Consider the following 24238-nt stretch of genomic DNA (forward strand, 5'->3'; position numbering starts at 1 on the left):
ACACTTTCATTCAGCTAGCTATCTCCCTTTATCCATTCTCTTAAGGATGAACCTAATCTTCTTGTGCCTGCAGTTTAGCCTACTTTGGACAAACTAGTAGCATTCGCTTTTGAACAAAAATTACATCAGTGATCATCTATATGGCGAGTCAGGACTGATAACCATGCTCTGGATACTCCTTCACACAGGATTAAATGGAAGAAGACATCGGAGTTACAAAGAAGTCGCTATAGGTCTAAGGGACCACTTATAGAATCTGCACTGGCTATGAACAACTCCCCAACCATAATGAGTATAGCTCAGAATCTGTCAAAGAACTGGAGACAGTCATTCTGACACCAAACAGCCAGATTATGGTTATCCAGCCTGTGGAAGATGCCACGTTTTTCACACTACGGTGTCCTTTGACTTCTTTCCAAGCAGCGTACCACATTATAAAAAAAGCATTTGTTCCACAGGATATATAGCAAGGATATTAGTATCTCCCCTCCCTCCCCTTCTAGTTAAATCCGAATTGTTTCTAATGATCTAGTTGAGTGTTTTGTGCTTGGTACAGTTGTAATTTGTGCTCTGAAAATGATAGGCAGAAACCAGCAAAATATCAGTAAGTTCAATATATATATATATATTCCCTCTTGGTGTTGTTTATACCATAAAGCACAATTATAAGAAGGTTATTACTTGAACTGCTTTCAACATCCTTACAATTTGTTCATGGTGCATGAAGGTTGCAACAAAAATGCAAGGACCTTGAAAAATCATTCTGTAATGTCCACAGAGGTAGGTACCTAGATAAGATAAGATTAGATAGATTTTATTTATTTAACTTGATAAAATATATGTTGGAAGAGAGATAACAAAAGACTATTTACATATTATAAGAATACATATTACAGAGAGGGAAAAAAAAAAAAAGGATTTTTCTTTCGGATATACAATAGAAAGGAGACAAAAGATAGATGAGTGGTAGAGAAGATTTGTCTCTTTAGTAAAAGAGTCAACATTACAATTCAGTATTGCTCTTAGTTATCTTTCAGTTGAAGTGTATCATTGTCGGCAATCTAGAACTGGGTACCAGTGGGATTCCACTCCTCTATGAATTTTGCAACAGTTCTTGTTTCTTTGTAATAATCAAGTTCCAGTGAAAGCCTGCTTTGTAGTTTCTGATGTACACATGAGGGTTTCTGCTGATTCATTGATGGATGAGTACTGGTTATTTCTTGTGTGCTTAATTAAAAAGCTGTAGATGACCGCCTTAGCACAGATGAAGAGAAAATTACATATTCTGTGTCTGTTCTCTTCTGTGTGGAGTAAATTCCAGTAGTCTTCTTGGCTATGTGTGCATGTGTGTGTAATTACAGGTGCTAAAAAGGTAGTATTCTGGGCACAGGTGATCATTGCTTTGTTTGCAGGACAGGTTAGACGTGTGTGTGTGTGTTCCAAAAGTACCTGAAACTTCACAGAATAGACACAGATCCGATTATCTAAGTTGAGTTGGCAAGATGTTATGCCATAGCCTCCACTGTATGACGGAATCTGGTTTGGCACACTTCAATTTATGTGGAAGATCCCACTGAAAACTGGGTGGCATGTGCAGCTTTGTAGATGAGAATGATACAAAGGGCAAAGTTGGAGGCACTGACATGAGGAAGTAGTATATTTTCTTGTAGTTGAAAGGAAGAATTGGAAGCGAGCCTTCAGATGATACAAAATGAAAGATAGGCTCCCTGCCTATCTTCTACATGCCTCTATCCCTGCCTACCTATCTACAGGATATGATGGTACTACATGAAAAATTTACATCATTACTAACTTCCTATCTACAATTTTCCTCCAGATCAGTCTGTTACTTGTCTAGAAACGAATATTATCAGATCTTATATTTCTATCATCTAAGCCACTTTGTATCCTATCAAACCACCTATATCTTGGTCTTCCTCTGGGTCGTTTTCCTTCAAACCTGGCAGAGACCACTTGTTTTGCTAATCCTTCCTCGCCCATTCTGTCTAAATGACCATACCACCTGAGATTAGCTCTGCTAACGCATTCCTGGATGCTAACAATGTCAAGTTCTTTCCTAATATCCTCATTTTTAATATGATATTGCCATTGATGCCATCTGTTCACGCCTATAATCTTTCTCTGGACTCTCATATCTGCGGTCTCTAGTCTTTGGTCAAGTGTTTTACTTCTGACCCAGCTCTCAGATCCACAAGTTAAAACTGGTTTGAACACTGTCTTGTATACAGCTAATTTAGTGTTCCGACTAATTTCTCTCTTTCACATGAATCTATTCAACTGACTTCCTACCATACCAGCTTTGTTGATTCTGTTGTCTATTTCCATATTTAATTTACCATCTTCAGTAAAAATCGTGCCTAAGTAGCTGAAATGTTTTACTTGTTCCACAGGTTCGCCGTTCACAACACAGTTGACATTTTCAACAATTCTACCTATTTTCATTGCCTTTGTCTTTTTACTGCTGACCTTCATACCATATCTATTACAACAGTTATTCAATTTAGTCAGGGAATCTTGCAAACTTATAGCGGATTTATTTAGAAGTATAACATCGTCCACATAAAGCAAAGAGCTGACATTTACATCTCCAATTCTGATATCATGTTTAATACCACTTTCCTTCATAATATGATCCATATAGATAATGAATAACAGAGGGAATAATGTACATCCCTGTCTCACATCAGATTTAACATTAAACCATCTTCCTGTACTTCCTTCAATTCTAACTGCTGACTTACAACTCAAATAAAGACTAAGTATTGCTTGATATAATGCTCCATTGACACCATATAACTGCAGCGTATTGAATAGCTTCTCTCTTGGCACCTTATCATATGCCTTTTCCAGATCTACAAAACTCAAATAGAGATCTTTGTTATATTCCCATGATTTCTCCACTATTTGTTGTAAAGTGAAGATCTGTTCCTGACAGCCTCTATTTGGCCGAAATCCAGCTTGTTCTTCAAGCTTTTCTTCTACAATTCTTCTCAACCGTTTCTCAAGTATAATTGCATATATCTTATCATTTCTTCATGATTACAGATTATTACAGTGACGTCATCGGCATATGCTGATAGGCTTATTTTTAGACGTGGTTCTATTATGCTGGTTCATTTGGAGATCATTGTGTCATGTACTCTTTTTAAGAAAGGTTCTATGGTCACTGTGTATAATTGTCCAGAGAGAGAGGACATCCTTGCTTGATCCCGAGAGTATGGCAAAGTGTGGGTGAGCCTGTTGTTGATTTTTAAACAGAAGAGTGCATCTCTGTATAGCAATTGGACTGTTTCAATAATGAGAGGACACAGAAAATTCTGTTCAGTAGGCAAAGAAGATGATCTATGGAATGTTGAAAAATGGTAAGCATCTTAGAATGTTATCTGGTCCAACAGCAGTTATGCAAAATTTAAGCAGAGCAGCTTTCAGTTTTTTTTTTTTTTTTTTTTTTTTTTTTTTTATGTGAAACAGCCTGTTGTAATCTTCCACACCATCTTAAGAGAACAGAATTTAGTCTTATTCTGCTTTTTTTTTTTTTTTTGGGGGGGGGGGTGCAGGAACTCAGGGAAATAAGATGATACCAAGAGTAATGGCAATTGTTTTGGAGTTAAAAACTGTGTTACACCCATTGTATCAAATGTGAATGGATGATATATATCTTCTCTTCATTTTTCAGATTTATTTCAGACCTCATGATGTCATCAAGGTTATCTTGTAAGATATCTGTACCAGGAAGTAGATGCAGTATATTGTGATAAAGCGTTCAACTGCCTCCATGTGTTGAATGAGACTTCATGATTTTCCACAAGGATGGTGACTTCTCCACAGGCAGGTCTATTACCAATCCTGTCATTACAGATGTTGGTGACATTTCACAGTGTGGAATAGTCACCAAGCTTCAAACATGTCTCTTGTAGATAAAAGTATACTGGCTTATACTTTTGCAAAAGGCTTCAATGTTTTCTTCATTATTTGTCACTGAATCTTCAAAGTTTGGTTCTTTTTCAGCTCTCATCTTTTCTTCAATGATGTTTGTGTATTTTGGTCTACCTCTGAAAGCTGCTCAACCTTGATTTGTTTTAAAACTTTCTCTCCTGCTCGAAACTAAACAGGGATCAGTTCCTATTTCAAATCCTCTATATATGCTTGTGTCCTGAGCCAATGGGAAAATATCACTATTAACTATAATATAATCAATGAGACTTTTCTTATTTATTGCATCTTCTGTCCAGGTGATTTGCACACATTATTATGTTGCAATATGGTATCAGTAATAACTAATCAATATCTTGAACAGAAATCCAGCAGGCATTTACCATTTTTATTATTAGAGTTTTTCTCTGAATTTTCTCAAAATATTTCTATATGTCTAGTAAGTATTTCCTACTCTGCTGTTTAGATTGCCAACAATGACCATTTCCCAAGTACACTCTCAGATTCCCCTTTTTCATTGTACCTGCAGCCTTCTCTAATGCCCCAAAATTTAATCCATTTCTTCCTTAGTAGATCTTTCTGTGAGACCATAGGCTAAGGAAAAAATAAGTCTCATTGTCCAGTTCCCCATTCTGATATTTGCCCACATCACTCTACTTGATATTTCCTGCCATAACACACATAATCGGCATGACTGAAATAAAGACAAAAAAAGATTTTTTTTTTGGCAATAATAGTCAGGGTAAAGATTATCCTCATATTATTGTTGAACATGGCTATTCCCTCTTTACCCTGACTATTATTGCCAGAAAAGATACTTTTTTTGTCTTTATTTCATTCATGCCTATTATGCCGATCTCATTATTTTACATTGTAGCTTAAGCCAATAAGAATATAATTTGGTCAGCTAAATCCCAATTGCCAGCCCATACTCATTTGTTCAGTATCCAGGTAGATATCTAACAAGGTGCACCACGAGAAGGTGAAGAATGGACATTAGATGAGAAACCCAGTTGGTTATCCACATTCCACATGGCTTTGACCCATTAGCACTCCCAACATTAGGTTATATAAATGGGTTTACTTTCTTGTGTGGGAGAAAAGGTTCCATTCTTTCAGTAATAGATCTGGAGGAATTTCCTTGATTATATGAGATGCAATGTACAATTATTTTAGCTAAACGAGATCACAAACAAATCGCTTATCAGGGATGTTATAATTGTGAGAAAGTGAGACAGTCATATTTTATAAGGTCCCCTTACTTATATACTCTCTTCCCTCCAAATATGGCATGTTCTACATGGGTTTGATTTTTTTGAATCTTCTTCTCATCCTTTTACCTTTGGCATGATCAGGAGCACACTTGATGTTTCTCATGGGATCAGATGACTATCCTTACATTTTAAAATTCTTATGACTGTCATGTATTGGTCTTTCAACGTGCAGCAAAATCTTCCAGGATCACCAAGGTCACATTCCAATATTACTCCTTGAGAAAAGTTCAAAGTTTTGTGTGGGATTACCATGACTGGTATTTCTCCAAAACATGTTACACAAAGTTGCTCTGGGTCTGAGTTTGATGAGAAGTGCCAACTCTTCAAAACTCTTCTGAAAAAAAAAAAAAAGGGACATTTGCCTTAGTGGACATTCACCTGTTGAATACATGATTAAGAAAGAAAGATGGTATGTTTATTGATGTCTCTGATGTTTTCTGTTGATGTGCAAAATGGCTTCTAAACTTGGTTGGGATTTTCTGAGCATCAAATAAACTCTTTTGAGTCAATCTGATGTGTGATCGAGGCCAATAGGACAAAATAGAAAATTAGTTGCTGCTATAAGGGCAAGGGGTGTCAGGAATGATGTAGAAGATTTGTATCAGCAGATTAGTGCAATGCATGCAAGTTGAATGGAGGACTTCAGCTTCAGAGACAACATAGATTGGATGGAAATAGGATTTAAACACTTACTGAGAGATAATTACTTGAAGTGACAGAGGGGACTCAGGGTATGAGAGTGTTGGATCTTGTTATAAGGTCAAAATATCTGCCCATAAGTAAGGTGATTAGATTGCCTCCAATTGGGGGGAAAGTGATCACATGATCTTGACTTGGGAGGTAGCAAAACATGTGGAAATTCCAGTTAAGAAATGGTATATGTGGAACTATAAGGCAGGTGATATGCTATACCATAGCATCAATTTCTGCATGGCACACAGTGCATAACAGATATTCAAGGAATATCTGAAGGAAGCAATATCACACTGTATATCCAAAGTCAGGAGGGTAAATCATGTAGAAGTTAGATGGATGAGTAGTATCATTAAATATTAGATGAAATAAAAGAAAATGTTGTGGAGAGTATAGAAGGAGAAAGATGACCAGCATGGTAAGAAAGCAAAATCAGATTATGAGAAGAAATTAGTCAAAAAAGTGAGAGGAAATCCCAGCGGCAAACAGGAAGGAGAAAAAGTATGAAAGGATAACTTTACTGAGCGCACATGGTATAGAGGCAGACAAAGTTATTGATCTGCTCAGTGACCATTTTTGCAAGGGTATATCTTGTGACAGAGGCAATGGGACTGATGTGAGAAGAGGGCAATGAATTAGACGTACTTAGACTTGAAAAATCAGAATGCAAATACAGCTGTGGAATTGGATGGGATATTGGCTCCCATTTTAAAAGAATGGACAAAGGAACTGGCAATATTTTTTTGACTATGTTGTTTAATTTAAGTCTCAGCTATGTCAGAGTTCCAAGAGAGTGGAAAGAAGCCAAAATAATTCCTTTGCATAAAGGAGGATCTAAGTCTGTGCTGGCAAATTATAGACCAATTAGTATCTCAGGAGTAGTGGTAAAAGTACCGAAAAAGTTCAGGAAATGTGTGAAAGAATATGGTACTCTGTGAAGAATAGGTCATGCCTTTGTAATCTATTAACTTGCTCGAATAGGGGGTCAGCTGAGATGGATAAAGGGAATGGCTACATGATGATAGTGTTGGATTTTGCAAAGGCATTTGACAGGATACTACATGGAACTCTATTATGCAAACTGCAACAAATGGCGATGGATATGAAGCTGGTGATATTGATAAAAGAATGGCTAATGAACCAATACCAAAAAGTCTTATATGGAGGAGCAGAATCCAAGAGGACAGGTGACTAGTGGTGTGCAGCAGGGCTCTGACTGGACTACTGCTGTTTAATTAAATTTGAAGACATTTGGTTGTTTGCCGATGATGCTGAGTTGGGTATGTGAATAAACTAAGATAATAAAAAATTATATTCTTGGTTTATTCCTTTATCCAAGTGTAAGCAAACAAGTTTACAACTGAACTATTTTCAGGCCTGAGGCAAATTGTATAAAGAAGCTAATGACTTCACATCACTAAAGTTGAAGTAATACAGAAGTCATATTTTCATATATGAGTAGCCAAAAGGTGTCACACTTCATTATTAAAATACTATGGATTAGAGGTAGCTGTTATAAGTTTTTCTGCTTGGTTATACTATAAATTAAAGTTACTAAGAAATTATATTCTTGGTTTAATTATTAGTCATTAGCTTCTTTATATGAGTTGCTAGAAAATAGTTCAGACACAAACTTGTTTGCTTACACTTGGATAAAGGATTAAACCAAGAATATAATTTCTTGGTATCTTTAATTTACACTATAACCAAGTGGGAAAACTTATATCTCTAATATCTCAAATTTTATTGTTTTGACCAGATACAGATATGTTTAATATTTTTCTATCCGTTTTATTTTTGGCAGTCTCATGTTAAGGAAATGCAAATCTGCATACTTTTCTTAGATGTTTACATAATTCATTACTGTATTAAATATGCTCAATTTAGTTAAAACAATGATCAGTAAGGAATTTGAAAGCATTTGGTATATGTGTATTTTGTAATTGTTGAAACTTTAAAATTTTAAAATTATACAGATCAGAAAATTAACTGTGGAATTAACAGTTTAAAAACTACATACAGGAATAAATATTATTATGTATTTCTTAATATTTATATAAAGTTTTTGCAACAAAATATGCATTGTAACAATAAAAATGTGTGTAATATCAGTTCATGTCTTCAGGCTCTCAAACAAAGTTTATCATAAGTGGCCCTTATGTGGGTGGCATGTTTGGCCACCCATAGTTTAGAACAGGGGTTCCCAACCTGAGGTACGGTGAATAACAGGTAAATAAGTATATTATGCTATTAATATATTCCAAAAATAGTTATGTGATCAGCATTTCCGGGCTATTCCATGTTGGTACTGGCTGTCAGCCACACCAGCAAAATTTCAGGTCTCTTTTTGGACACAAACTTAGTGAGGTGGCACAGACTTTTTTTCTCACTGCAGAGTCCGATAACTCAAAATGCCTGGTTAAGATTCAAGATAGCTAGTGAAATTGTCAGATCGGCGCTCCCTCGAGGACATCTCCATGGCATCTGTACCTCCTGCGCATGCGTACTGTATGGTACACACTCCAACTGCTTCATTTCGATATGCTCACAGTACACACGTTTTAGTAATAAACATAGGTTAGCTAAATTACTTTTGCGGACTAAATTTTAATCTAATCGTAAGTGGTCATCATCAAATTCCTGACATGTACCCTCAAGGAGTGTACAGGATATGATAGTACTACATGAAAAATTTACATCATTACTAATTTCCTATTTACAATTTTCCTCCAAATCAGTCTATTACTTGTTAAGACTCCAACATTATCAGATCTTATATTTCTATCGTCTAAGGCACTTTGTACCGTATCAATCCAGTTATATATCTTAGTCTTCCTCTAGGTCGTTTTGCTGCCAACCTGGCAGAGAACACTTGTTTTGCTAATCTTGCTTCGCCAATTCTGTTTAAGTGACCATACCACCTGAGATTAGCTCTGCAAACGCATTCCTGGATGTTGACAAAGTCAAGTTCCTGCCTAATATCAGCGTTTTTAATATAATATTGCCATTGATTCCGTCTGTTCACGCCTATAAGCTTTCTCAGGACTCTCATATCTGCGGTCTCTAGCCATTGGTCAAGTGTTTTACTTCTGACCCAGCTCTCAGATCCATATGTTAAAACTGGTTTGAACACTGTCTTGTATACAGCTAATTTAGTGTTCTGGCTAATTTCTCTCTTATTCCATGTGAATTTATTCAATTGACTTCCCACCATACCAACTTTGCTGATTCTGTTGTCTATTTCTATATTTAATTTACCATCTCTAGTAAAATTCGTGCCTAAGTAGTAGCTGAAATGTTTTACTTGTTCCACAGGTTCTCCATTCACAACACAGTTGACATTTTCAATGATTCTGCCTATTTTCATTGTCTTTGTCTTTTTATTGCTCACCTTCATACCATATGTATTACAACAGCTATTCAATTTAGTCAGAGAATCTTGCAGACTTGTAGCGGATTTATTTAGAAGTATAACATCATCAGCATAAAGCAAAGAGCCGACATTAACATCTCCAATTTTGATATCATGTTTAATAACAGATTCCTTCATAATGTGATCCATATAGATAATGAATAACAGAGGGGATAATGTACATCCTTGTCTCACACCAGATTTAACATTAAACCATCTTCTTATACTTCCTTCAATTCTAACTGCTGACTTACAACTCAAATAAAGACTAAGTGTTGCTTGATATAATGCCCCATTGACACCATGTAACTGTAGTGTATTGAATAGCTTCTCTCTTGGCACCTTGTCATATGCCTTTTCTAAATCGACAAAACTTAAATACAGATCTCTGTTATATTCCCATGTTTCTTCGACTATTTGTCGAGAAGTGAAGATCTGATCCTGACAGCCTCTATTTGGCCTGAATCCAGCTTGTTCTTCACCAAGCTTTTCTCCCACAATTCTTCTCCACCGTTTCTCAAGTATACTTGCATAGATCTTGCCAGGAACACTCAGCAGGGAAATACCTCTGTAATTCTCACATTCAGTTTTATTTTATATATGGGTACTATGAGAGCTCTACTCCAATCATCAGGAATTCGTCCCTCTGTCCAGGCTTTCTGAACTATGTAGTGCAGCCACTGTAAGATTCTTATACCACCATACTTCAGCATTTCTGGTCGAATATCATCTACTCCTGCTGCCTTTAAACATTTCAAGCCTTTGATGGCTTTTTCCACTTCAAGTATGGATATGTATTCCTGACTGCATGCCTGGTCAGTGTTTTTTTACCACTGTGCTGTCATCACTGCTTGTTTCATTTAGCAGTTTTTCAAAGTAATTACTCCATACTTCAAGGATATCTTTTTCTACCGTTTTCATGTCACCTTTATCATCTCTAACTGCTCTAAGCACTCTTTCCCCCATTCCTAAGCTTCTTCAATAACCTCCAGAATATTTTGCCAACTTCTTGATATTTATTTTCTATATTCTTGCCAAAGTCTTCCCATGACTTTTGTTTAGCTAGTTTTACACAGTGTTTAGCATTCGTCTCTGTATTCTCTAAGTGCACAAGCTGATTTATTTGACAGAAACATTTAATATGCTTTCTTCTTTTCCTTCACTGCCTCTTTAACTTCCTATGTCCACCAGGGAGTTCTGATTTTTTTTATCCTTGCAGTCAACCTCATCACATGCCTCTCTAGCAGAATCAATCAATGTTTTCTTCAGAGTTTGCCACTGAATCTCCAAGGTTTGATTACTGTTTTCAAACTCGTTCATTTTTTCTTGAATAAACTTTGTGTATTTTAGTCTACGCTTCACATCTGAGAGCTGTTCAACTTTTATTTGCTTTAAAACTTTCTTACATGTTATTCTTTTCAATATGAAATTCAATTTTATCCTGCTCAAGACTAAATAGTGATCACTTCCAATTTCAAATCCTCTGTACACTCTGGTGTCCTGCAACAGAGAGAAAACATCACTATGGACAATAACGTAGTCAATGAGACTTATCTTATTCCTTGCCTCTTCTCTCCATGTGAATTTGTGCACATTTTTATGTTGGAACATGGTGGTAATAATAACGAGTCCATGTCCTGAGCAGAAATCCAACAGGTATTTGCCATTATTATTAGCTTTGCTCTTTTCTCCAAATTTTCCCAAAATATTTTTGTATGTCTGACAATCATTTCCTACTCTGCTATTTAGATCTCCAACAAGGACCAACTTTTCCTTTTTCACTGTGTCTGTTGCTTTTTCTAAAGCCTCAAAAAATTCCTCCACTTCTACCCTTAGTAGAACCTTCTGTGGGACCATAGGCACAAAGAAGTCTCATTGTCCAGTTTCCCATTCTCATATTTACCCACATTACTCTACTTCAGACTGACTGTCATTCAAGAAGATTAGCCTCGTATTTTGTGTTGAATACTATGGCTACTCTTTCTTGTCCTTCATTGTCATTGCCTGAATATAACATTTTGTATTTATTGCCCAGAGAGATCTCACCAGTTTTTGTCTTTTTTTGTTTCAGTCACCCATATTATGTCGATCTGGTACTTATCTAATTTCTCAGCTAGCTCCATTTCTTTGCCATTCAGGCTTCTTATGTTGATAGTACCGAACTTTAACTCTGGTGATGTTGAGTTGGGGTTTGTTTTCAGATTTGTTCCAGTAGCTGACTTTTCGCTGTTCACCCTGGTTCCCTGGTGAAAACAACGGGGGACCTTGTTTAACCAGGCGACGCCACAGTCGGCATGAAATTTTGTCGTGCCATACCATAATTTTTAATTTTGGTTTAACCAATAAGAATGCAATTTGGTCGGCTAAATCCCAAATTGCCAGCCCATGACAAAATTTCATGTCCAATCACCTATAATGTCCAATCCTCACCTTCTCGTGGTGCACCCTGTTGGGTGCACCACGAGAAGGTGAGGATTGGACATTAGGTCGAAGCCCTGTTCGGTTCTCCACATTCCTTTAAAGGCAATGTGGAGGTCTCCTCTCAGTTATACAGCTTTGACCCTTAAGCACCCTCTTTGAGTTTCATATTCGACTAAGAAACAATATGAGATATAATATCCCTTAACTTAAATAAGTTCATGTCGCCGAATTGAAGCCTTTGGCTCTTCATTATTATTAATAATTTAATAGGACACTTCTTGGCAATTCTCATAGAAAGGATGTAAGTTCTGTTCGTTACAAACTTGGTATTAACTAGGTCTACCTACTCACTGATGAGACCTCAAAAAAGGTCGAAACCGGTCTGGGTAGTGACCTTCTCTCATAATGTTGAACAAAACGCAGCTCCTAGGAGTTAGTTCACATTATGGGTAAATATCAAGAATAGTGATCGGAGCTTGCTCCATCCTTTACACGAGTTGCCTCAGCTTGCACTACTTTCAAGGGTCATGTGCTGCACTATCCAATTATTTGGGTATGCTTGGAATCGCCAAACTTTATATAGTTTCTATATTCGGCATGAAACTCTGAGATTCTTATTCGGCTAAGAAACAATATGGGATACAATATCCGTTAACGTAAATAAGTTAATGCCGCCGAATTGAAGCCTTTGGCTCTTCATTATTATTAATAATCACCACTTAACAGCCTACCCTACATCTGTCTCCACCACTCAAATCCACCAACAACTAACCACAACCATACCAATACCATCTACCACCACCATTAGTAATTCCACAGACAATCACAAACATCCATGCCCACAGCTGAATTCAAACCTACAGCCTTTTGGCTGGAGAGAAATGATGACCACTCGGCCAACCAGGCTGGCAGTCTGGTTGGCTAAGCAAAAATATTGGCAATTAGATAAGAACAATAAATGAGTAAATGATGTCATAAGTAACACTAGTCAGAATTGTAGAAAATGATACTGTTTTGCTGATTTGTTAATGCAAGGTTTGTCAAATGAGAATGAGGAAATGCAGGTACTATGATCAGTGTAATTATGGATTGCATCTGGAGTTAGTTGGCGGAACAGATCAACCTGTCATATTCAATATGAAACTTTTCTAAATCACTTAGGGAATTGAACAACTTAGATCTGAATATAAATTAAATTATACTTTAATAAATATTTCCGATATTTCAGCAACATCACTTTGCCATTTTCAAAAGGAACTTACAAAAAGGCACGTGCACGCAGGCACTACAACACAGTAACTGAAAATGAAGATATGAAGCTATCGTTCTCCTAGAAGTCCTGATGGGTGCCCTCTAGTGGGCTAAGTAGGTGTTCTTGGCCGTTGGGTTGAAGGTCTGCTGATGTATGCCTCCCAAATTTGGGGCAGTCGCATACAACCAAATTTGTTGAGGTTTGGAGAGTGTCTTAGGGCTGAGGCTGATTCCATAAATAGTCTTTCGAATTTGTATTTGCTACGGTGTATTACTGTAGCTTTCTTCCACCGTATTCTGTGGTGTGTATCCACAGCATGGTCTGCAAGACCAGAATGGCTGTACTTGTGAAACCGGATGTAGTCCTTGTGTTCAGAAATTCTGATATTCGCTGTCCTGCCTGTTTGGCCAAAGTACGACAGTTTACAACTGCCAGGGACCTGGTATACACCAGGTAGGTCTAGGGGAAGTGGTTGGTCTTTGGTGGAGCGGATAAGGAATGGCAATTTTCTGTAAGGCCTGTAACACATAGCTTCGCTAAGTTGATGATGTGTTCACTATTTGGCCGCGTGGCCCTGAAACACTCCGCTCCTTCCTTACACACTTAAACAACCAACACTCCAGAATCAAGTTCACCCTGGAAAAAGAGGAAAACAACGGCCTCCCTTTCATTGACACTAGTCACCCGCCAGCCTGATGGAACCTTGGTTTTCTCAGTTTATAGAAAACCCACCCATACAGGCAGATACATTCACCAACAATCCCCCCCCCACAGCAATATGGAGTAGTGAAAACACAATACAACAGGGCTAAACTAATCTGTTCTAACGACATGGCCCTAAACACTGAACTAAATCACATCCTCAACACCTTCTCAGCCAATAGCTACCCCCCCCCCCCAAAAAAAAATCCAAAAAATATTAAAACCTACAAACCACAGTCCTCCCCCCCCCCCCCCTCTCCACAACAAAGATTACTCTAAATCCATCACCATTCCCTACATCCAAGGCACCTCGGAAAAAATTACCAAAATTTTAAAAAAACATGACCTCACCTCTTGTTACATGCCTTACAGAAAATTGGCATCCCTTATCCACTCTACCAAAGACCAACCACTTCCCCTAGACCTACCTGGTGTATACCAGGTCCCTTGCAGTTGTAAACTGTCGTACTTTGGCCAAACAGGCAGGACAGCGAATATCAGAATTTCTGAACACAAGGACTACATCCGGTTTTATAAGTATAGCCATTCTGGTCTTGCAGACCATGCTCTGGATACTCGCCACAGAATACGGTGGAAGAAAGCAACAATAATACACCGGAGCAAATATAAACTCGAAAGATTATTTATGGAATCAGCCTCTGCCCTAAGAAACTCTCCAAACCTCAACAAATTTGGTTGTATGCGACTGCCCCAAATTTGGGAGGCATACATCAGCAGACCTTCAGCCCAACGGCCAAGAACACCTACTTAGCCCGCCAGAGGGCACCATCAGGACTTCTAGGAGAACGATAGCTTCATATCTTCATTCTCAGTTACTGTATTGTTAGTGCCTGTGTGCACCTGCCTTTTTGTAAGTTCCTTTAGAAAATGGCAATGTGACATTGCCGAAATATCGGAAATATCTATTAAAGTATAATTTAATTTATATTCGGATCTACGTTGTTTCAATTCCCTATGTGATTTAGAAATGCATAACCAACGTATAAGCCTGTCTACGAGAATAGATAAGTACCAGATCGACATAATAAGGGTTACTGAAACAAAAAAGACAAAAACTGGTGAGATCTTTCTGAGCAATAAATACAAAATGTTATATTCAAGCAATGACAATCAAGGAAAAGGAGTAGCCATAGTATTCAACACTAAATATGAGGCTAATCTTCTTGAATGGCAGGCAGTCTCGAGTAGAGTGATGTGGGCAAATATGAGATTGGGGAACTGGACAATGACACCTATTTGTGCCTATGGTCCCACAGAAGGTTCTATTAAGATAGAAGTGGAGGAATTTTTTGAGGCTCTAGAGAAAGCTACTGACACAATGAAAAAGGAAAAGTTGGTCCTTGTTGGGAATCTAAATAGCAGAGTAGGAAGTGATTGTCAGACATACAAAAATGTTTTGGGAAAATTTGGAGAAAAGAGCAAAGCTAATAATAATGGCAAATACCTGTTGGATTTCTGCTCAGGACATAGTCTGGTTATTACTGTTGGATCCTAGTTCTTCTTAATCTATACCTTGGATCCGACATGATTACTATTACGATGTTCTTAACTAATTGATAAGTTGTGAGTTGATTTCTAATTCAAATATAAAGAAATTTTATATTTAAAGACTGCGTCACTTTATATCTGAATTAGTTCAAGAATTGAAGATAAACCAACTCTCAACTACCTTTTCTTTATATGTTGTTATTATATATACTGGCCGAGTATATTTAACTTCCTTAATTCACACGCTTTGGTTCGAATATTTTATGAATGGTGCAGTAAAAGAGATTCAGGCAAAATGCAACTTTAGATAAACAAAAACAAACATTTAATTTTAAAATCACATATTTTACACTTAAGATCAAATCACTAATTAAGTTATTATAAACACTTCAGCCTTTCTGATAATACTGTCATACAAACTCAGACAATGGTAAATTTGTTATTTCTAATACAGTCTTCTCACAGTTCTTTAAGTTCCAAATACAATAAAATCACAGTAATACCACTTTACAAGAAAACACTTTTAATTTTACACTTCAGTTAATTCTCACCAATAGTTACTGTTAATATAAGGAAATTCTAGGATGAAATTCTCACACTTCTCTGTATAGGAATATTAACGGTTGGAATAATCTTACCAATAATCTTTTTTCTTCACCTACTTATACGTAAACACTTTTTATAACTGTAAACACTTAAACAGTAAACGGCACTCATTAAATAAATTCTTCTAAGCAATAACTGAATTAATCATCAGTCACAATACACATAAACAAACGTTGTTGCATAAAGTACTACTGATCACTCATGAAATAAGGCAACACACAATAATTCTTAACTTGAGGTTTTATATGCACAGTTGTTCATTCCTCCTGCATTCAAATAATTCTTTGGGCACTATAAATCTAAACACAGCTAACGGTAAACTTCAACTTTACACCCTCTACTACTCTAGTAACTCCGTGCTTTATTTCAAGATTCTGTGTGTCCTTGACAGGTCGGCCCTGAATTTAAATCTCAACTCAAGTATCGCTAGTCTATTTAGTAGTCATTCAGCTGTCTTCCGTAGCTATAATTGTTATTTTACAACTTATTAGCTAACCGCCTCTCAACTAGTAGACTTTAATTAGCTGCTTGAGTGACTTGCCGACTCTATTATCGCACTGTGATTCCCGAATGCTCCAATTCCAACCTAATGCCAGTCCTCTCTCTCTCTCTGTTTCCTTATTATTTTTATTTTTGGCGTTCTTTGCTTATATCTCCATTTTTCCCCGCCTAAATTCTTCTCGTGATTTTCCTTCTAAAACTCTTTTCAATAAACATTCTCCTCACGTGGTTCCAAAACGTGCTCACTCACTTACATACGTTTCCATGACAACCAAAAAAAATATAATAAAATTGAGGTATTGCATAACGCTAAACTTCTACAAATAGGAATAAATAAAGAATATTTATATTTCAATTAATGCACAGTTAAATTATCAAATACAAGTTCTTATAATATTAACATAGTAATAATTAAAATAGCTTAATAATATTTAATACAGTCTTATCACTATTAATACATATATCTTTGATTAAATAATTAGATATTAGACTAAATTAAAGTAGTTATATGAATATTAAATTGTAAAATAAGTTGTTTACATTAAATAATATTTACAAGTCTAGCCTTTGTGATGGAAGATCAAGTTGGATTCTGATTGGGCTATTTCGTTTGGCAGGGAAAATTCTACAAACAAATAGAGGAGACAGCCATGGGTTCACCACTCTCCCCACCCTTGGCCAATTCCTTTATGGAGACCTTTGAAGAAAAAGCCTTAGCCTCTGCCCCACAGAAACCAACCATATGGCTTCGCTACGTTGATGATGTGTTTGTGATTTGGCCACATGGCCCTGAAACACTCCTCTCCTTCCTTACACACTTAAACAACCAAAACTCCAGAATCAAGTTCACCCGGGAAAAAGAGGAAAACAACAGCCTCCCTTTCCTAGACACACTAGTCACCCGCCAGCCTGATGGAACCTTGGTTTTCTCAGTTTATAGAAAACCCACCCATACAGGCAGATACATTCACCAACAACCCCCCCCCCCACACACACACAACAATATGGAGTGGTGAAAACACCATACAACAGGGCTAAACTAATCTATTCTAACGACATGGCCCTAAACACTGAACTAAATCACATCCTCAACACCTTCTCAGCCAATAGCTACCCCCCCCCCCCCAAAAAAAAATCCAAAAAATATTAAAACCTACAAACCACAGTCCTCCCCCCCCCCCCTCTCCACAACAAAGATTACTCTAAATCCATCACCATTCCCTACATCCAAGGCACCTCGGAAAAAATTACCAAAATTTTAAAAAAACATGACCTCACCTCTTGTTACAGGCCTTACAGAAAATTGGCATCCCTTATCCACTCTACCAAAGACCAACCACTTCCCCTAGACCTACCTGGTGTATACCAGGTCCCTTGCAGTTGTAAACTGTCGTACTTTGGCCAAACAGGCAGGACAGCGAATATCAGAATTTCTGAACACAAGGACTACATCCGGTTTTATAAGTATAGCCATTCTGGTCTTGCAGACCATGCTCTGGATACTCGCCACAGAATACGGTGGAAGAAAGCAACAATAATACACCGGAGCAAATATAAACTCGAAAGATTATTTATGGAATCAGCCTCTGCCCTAAGAAACTCTCCAAACCTCAACAAATTTGGTTGTATGCGACTGCCCCAAATTTGGGAGGCATACATCAGCAGACCTTCAGCCCAACGGCCAAGAACACCTACTTAGCCCACTAGAGGGCACCCATCAGGACTTCTAGGAGAACGATAGCTTCATATCTTCATTTTCAGTTACTGTGTTGTAGTGCCTGCGTGCACGTGCCTTTTTGTAAGTTCCTTTTGAAAATGGCAACGTGAAGTTGCCGAAATATCGGAAATATTTATTAAAGTATAATTTAATTTATATTCAGATCTACGTTGTTTAATTCCCTAAATGATTTAGAAATGCATAACCAACGTATAAGCCTGTGTATGAGAATCAATATGAAACTGGAGAGAAAAACTGGCATATCAGTTGCAGAAGTCAGATCACATGACAGGAGCTTAAGAGCGAGATTCCCAAACTTCAATTTCTAACATATACCCTCAAGGAGAGTACTATGACAACATTCCACAGTTAAGTTGGCATCATTATTAAATCTAGTGCGAGTCATCTCCAAATTAATCTATCACCTATCAACAATATTGTTTCTGGTGGTGACCATTTATTTGATGGTACTTTCAAGGCACCATAGAAATTATGCATTAATGGTTTGCCACATGTCTTATTAATAGGTCGAATATGGACGAATTTCCAAGTCACAGTATAGATACCAGTAGAACAGCAGAAAAAACAGTGACATAGTAAAGGAGACAAGCAACTCTAGAGCTAAAACCTTCATAATCAAGCAATTGATAACTGGATCATAAGACATTTTTGTTATTCAATTCTGACAAAGTTCTTCACTTTTGAAGGAGGATCAAAGGGAACAATGAATATTACATGTCTAGAATGGTAAGAGGTTATTTAATAAGATCCACAGTAGAAGAAACCAGACTAAAGTATTATAACCAATACCTTTGGCAAAAGCAAAGAAAAGATGAAGTGCCATTTGAACATAGTGCAAGTTTCCATCTGGACTTTTCAAAATCAGTTTCAGTGAGTTAAAAACTAATTTTTAAAATTATTTTGAGCTTTACTATAAACAGAAAAGAATGTAAAACATTTCAATCTTAGAAGGGTTATTATAGTGAGGAAGAGATAAATTTCTAACATAGTGGTTAGGATTATCTATTATTCTAGTAGGAATATGAACAATTCTTGAGATCAACGATGACATTAGACGTCTCAGCATCTGCTAGATCAATATAACTGAAGTTGTGAAAATCAATCCTCCATCATCAAAGCCCTATCCCTGGATCATAGAGGAGACTTACTACAGCACTCTTGACCCCTGCAGGCAAGCCACTAGCCAACTTATCTTTAATGTCAAAGTAGTGCAAGACTATCAGGATACCTCTTTCTGGATGTCTGGGTCACATGGACAAACACAGCATTAGATCCCAGTGATGGTAGTCTGGAAAATAGGAACAGTAAAAAAGAATCAGAAGTAAAGTGAAGAATATGTGAAAAAAAGCAAAGAGAAAGAACAAAATGGGCCAGTACCATTGCTGGGAGGTACCTTCCATCACAAACAGATGCCTAGCATGGAGGGATCAATTTTCAGTTGCATGTGTGTTGTTTATTCCAGGCTGAAGAAGGCATCTGAAGTCTGGCAGCCATGGAATCAAATAATGAAAATACTGGCGGTACCTAAGCCAGATTGGATTTTAAGTTAAAGGAATCCACTGCATGTTGTTCACAAACTTGCATATATAATTTGGCAATGGAGGGGGAGGAAGCAGCAAGGCCCATGGCTATACTCCCTCTTTTGCAGGTAAAAAGTATTTTGCCGCAACAAATAACCAGAACATAGTAATTGGCAAAATGGGACTATGATATCGGATCAACATTTGTCCTGTAGAGATTAGACCAGTAGAATAATGGCTGATCAAATTAGTGTCACTCTAGCATACTGTTCGAAATGTAATATAGCTTTTCATGTGTATATATATGTGTATACTCCAGATGAAAGTTGAAACTTCAGGAAACTAACGTAATTAATTTCTCCCATTGCCATGTTAGATGTCAAAATAAATCCTTATTACCATGTAATTTTAAAAGAAAAAAATAATGATAGACAAGATTTGCAGCAAGACCATTTAATATCACAATGATCCAGGTCTATTCACACCCAGTTCAGAAAGTATTGAAGAAGAAATGGTTATTACATCAACTTGTCTTAAAATCAGTACCAAAGAGAGATATATACTAATCACTGGAGGAGATTGGAAAAAACAACTTGCTTTATTAGCCTAGAGCTCTTGCACCAGATTGCCTCAAATGAATTGTCATCTACATACTTGTCTTCGTGATCTCCTGCTCTTTTTTTTTGGGGGGGCTTGAATTTATCTACCATTTAGGATAAGATGGGGTACCATCTGATACCTACAAGATACCCATCTTATCCTATTTCATCTCTGTAACTATATCTGCTGTTTAGCAAAGTCTCACGACTGTAACTTTTGGCAAGGTTGCACTAACCAGTGCCAAAAATACTTTCCTCATAATTCTGATACCACTAGCATTAGTATACATAAACTATAGCTTCCTCTCAGGCTCCCAATTATTCTGTACTGTACTGACTGTCCCATTGAAGTTTTTTGTATATTCTCACACATACTTACCTTACCTCACAGCCCCCCCCCCCCCCCTCCAACACACACACACTGATAGCCCATCTAATTCCACAGCTGTAGTTACATTGAGATTCTGCAATATCTAAATACTTCAAATTTATCGAACAGTATTCTCACATCAATTCTTATCACAGCAATATCTTCACTTGGATGACAAATCTTGCAAAGCGGTCACTCAGTTCAACTATTTTGTCTGGTCATATCTATTTGGCAATTCACTCCCACACCCTCAAATTTTAAATTTGATTGTTTTAAATAAAAAATTACCTCTTTCCTTGGTCTCCCCCGTCCTCTTTTCACAGATTTTCCTGGACTGCTTGTGACCTTTATGGATAAAAAAGCTAAATGTTATTTCATTCAAAATGTCAGTTTACAACTAACTACAGTAGTATCTTGAGATACGAGTACCTCAACATACGAGTCTTTTGAGATATGAGTCGTCACTAGGTCAATTTTTTGCCTCGAGTTATGAGCCAGAATTTGAGATACGAGCCTGCTTCGGTGACGTCACAACCACCACTCTGCTCAGATTCCCAAATCTTGCACGTCGTTCAGTTCACTCATTCGTTCATTCTGTTGTCGTATTGAGTTTTAATTCTGTGTTTTTTTTTGTATGTACAGTTATTTAGCTAATTTTATTCGTATAACCATAAGTCCAAAGAAGGTGAGTGTAAAGAACAGTGGTGAGAAAAGGAAAAAGGTGATATCCATGGAATTAAAGTGTGAGATAATAGACAAACAGAAGCAAGGCGTAAGAGTAATAGACTTGGCAACGTAATACGATTGCACTACTTCTACGATATGTACTATTCTGAAGCAGAAGGACTCTAAAGGCTATAACTCCAGCTAAGGGCGTTAAAATTATTTCAAAGCTACGCAACTCTGTCCATGAAAAGATGAAGAACCTGCTGATTTTCTGATTGATAGGGAAGCAGCTCGCAGGAGACACTGTGACAAAGACTATAATTTGCGAGAAGGCACGAGCCATTTACGCAGATTTGCTGCAGCAGACCCCAGATACTTCAGCACAGGAGGCTTCACAAGAGCAGTTCAAAGCCAGTCGTGGGTGATTTGAAAATTTCCGAAAAAGGACCGGCATTCACTCCGTTGTCAGGCATGGTGAGGCAGCGAGCTCTGATTCTAAGGCAGAGGAGGAATTTGTAAAACCCTTTGCTGAATTGATCGAAGCCAAAGGATACATCCCTCAACAAGTTTTCAACTGTGACGAGATTGGGCTCTTATGTAAGTTTTGCTTGGCATCTTCCAAAACGGCAGAAGAAAAGAAGATGCCAGGTCACAAGCCCATGAAGGATAGGTTGACCCTCGCACTGTGTGCAAATGCGAGTGGCAACTGCAAGATCAAGCCGCTGCTCATATACCACTCAGAAAACCCCAGAGCCTTCAAGACACATAAGGTTTTAAAAGAAAAACTGCTGGTTATGTGGAGGGCAAACCCAAAGGCATGGGTCACCAGGCAGTTTTTTGTGCAGTGGGTCAACTTGGTCTTTGGTCCTGCCATTAAGGAATACCTCAAGGTCAATGACTTACCCCTGTAAGCCCTTCTCATCCTTGACAATGCTCCTGTTCACCCACCAAACCTTGAGGAAGATATCCTCGAGGAGTTCAGCTTTATAAAGTTTCTCTGCTTTCCGCCCAACACCATCCCTATCCTACAGTCCATGGACCAACAGGTGATCTCCAATTTCAGGAGACTTTTTACTAAACACATGTTCCGACGCTGCTTTGAGGTTACGGAGAGCACAAACCTCACCCTTCGAGAGTTCAGGAAGAACCATTACAACATTGTCATATGCCTCAAAATTATTGATATGGCCTGGCAGGGTGTTACAAAAAGGACATTGACCTCTGCATGGAAAAAGTTGTGGCCTGAGGCTGTGAGGGACTTTGAAGGATTTAAATCTGAACATTAAGTGCTGGAGGAGACTGTGTTCCTCAGAAAGTCCATGGACTTGGAGGTGGATGAGGGAGACATCAAAGACCTTGTCGCCACACATTCTGAGGAACTGACGATGGAGGAGTTGACGGAACTACACATGCAGCAACATACGGAGATTCTGCAGGAGATTAGTACAACCGCAGAGGCAGATGAGGTTATCTCTTCAAGTGAGATAAAGAAAGTGTTGGCAATAAAGTTTCTGACTTTATTGAAAAGAAACACCCTGAAAAAGCTGCAACTGGTGGTGCAGCGGCGTCATTTAATGACACTTGCCTAACTCATTTGAGAAACATTCCAAAAGGGAGGAAAAAACAAAGCTCCTCGGACAGGTTTCTATTGAAACGCCCTGCGGATGAAGGTGACGAAAGCGTGGCAAAAAAAGAAAAAAACTAGTGAAGAAGAAAATTAAGTTAAGCAAAAGTGAAGCGAAAGAAAAAATTAATTCCATACGCTAATCAGCTCCGCCAACATCTCTTTATTTCTTTAGATTCTCTTTTACGTGTATGTACAGTATTTGGTTTTATTTTGTTTGTATACAATATTTGTTCATTATAAATACATTATTATAAAAAAATTGGAGTGGTTTTTTGGGGACTGGTACGAATTAATCTCATTTTAATTAATTTCAAAGGGGAAAATTGATTTGAGATATGAGCATTTTGACTTACAAGCTCGGTCATAGAATGAATTAAACTCTTATCTCAAGGTACCACTGTATTTGGAATTGGGAAAGTTAAAAATTTGAGATTATCTAAACAATTCAAAAACACAAAGTAATCATGTTAAAAAACAATACTGTCAAATAATAATAATTTAACAGGATATTAGCTAATAAATTTTTCCATTTATAGTATCTATCTATTACTATCTATTTATTTATTTATTTCTAATATCAGCCTCACATCCCCAACAAACAACACAATAGTGTTGTGTGTTGGCAAGTTATCAGAGGGAGTAAAATAGGAATCTGTTAACATTTCATGAAGAGTCGAAGTTTTTATAAGTTGGTAAAAACAGTATGGCAAAAACGTTTCCCTGTTGTCTGGAGTAAGTAATCAAGAAAATGATCATCTTTAGCTCTCTTCTGGATATCATCATGCATTCTGAGGGAGGTTTTTTGGTAAACCACACGAGATATGGAAAACAATATTTTAAGGTTGGATGCATTTGGGATTTACAGTATCAGGAGTAGAGCAGAACAGATGTCATATTTAAGATCTCACCATTGAGTCTCTGTTTTTTTTATTTTCAAGTTCAAATAATTTTAGTGTAAGTGTGAATAGTATCAGTAATGATTCTTGTTATATGGAGCATAAGTTTTTAATACAACCAAGTCTTGGATAATGGTTGGAGATTTTGAGTGCTTTACTCAAAATCTCCAACCATTATCCAAGAATAAGGGCATTCATCTCAGCATGCAATCTCAATTAAATTGGAATAAGAGTTTTGATCAGGAGAGTGGAAATAGGGGTGCTTAAGGGTCAAAGCTGTATAACTGAGAGGAGACCTCCACATAGCCTTAAAAGGAATGCAGAGACCAGGGCTTCTGACCTAATGTCCAACCCTCACCTTCTCGTGGTGCACCGTCATTCAGTATCTACCTGGATACTGAACGAACAAGGATGGGCTGGTGTTATACCCTGATAAGTTGGAACATAAGATATTTCATCTTATCATTGTATAACAGAGCAAACACCCAATTAAGAAAC

The 24238-nt window shown here is 37.4% G+C and overlaps 1 long non-coding RNA gene across 5 annotated transcripts in view; it reads right to left on the reverse strand.

Moving 5' to 3' along the window:
* The window catches only part of LOC150109796 (uncharacterized), a 160139-nt gene that overhangs the window by 45798 nt on the left and 90103 nt on the right, over window positions 1–24238 (reverse strand). For all 5 annotated transcript variants that reach the window (XR_016548672.1, XR_016548671.1, XR_016548675.1 and 2 more), the window contains one exon: window positions 20840–20896. This is a non-coding gene — a long non-coding RNA (uncharacterized LOC150109796). The remainder of the gene's footprint in view (window positions 1–20839; window positions 20897–24238) is intronic.

Source organism: Typopeltis vanoorti, chromosome 1, assembly GCF_054136105.1.
Source record: "Typopeltis vanoorti isolate ZY-2024b chromosome 1, IOZ_Tvanoo_1.0, whole genome shotgun sequence".
Taxonomy (NCBI): domain Eukaryota; kingdom Metazoa; phylum Arthropoda; class Arachnida; order Uropygi; family Thelyphonidae; genus Typopeltis; species Typopeltis vanoorti.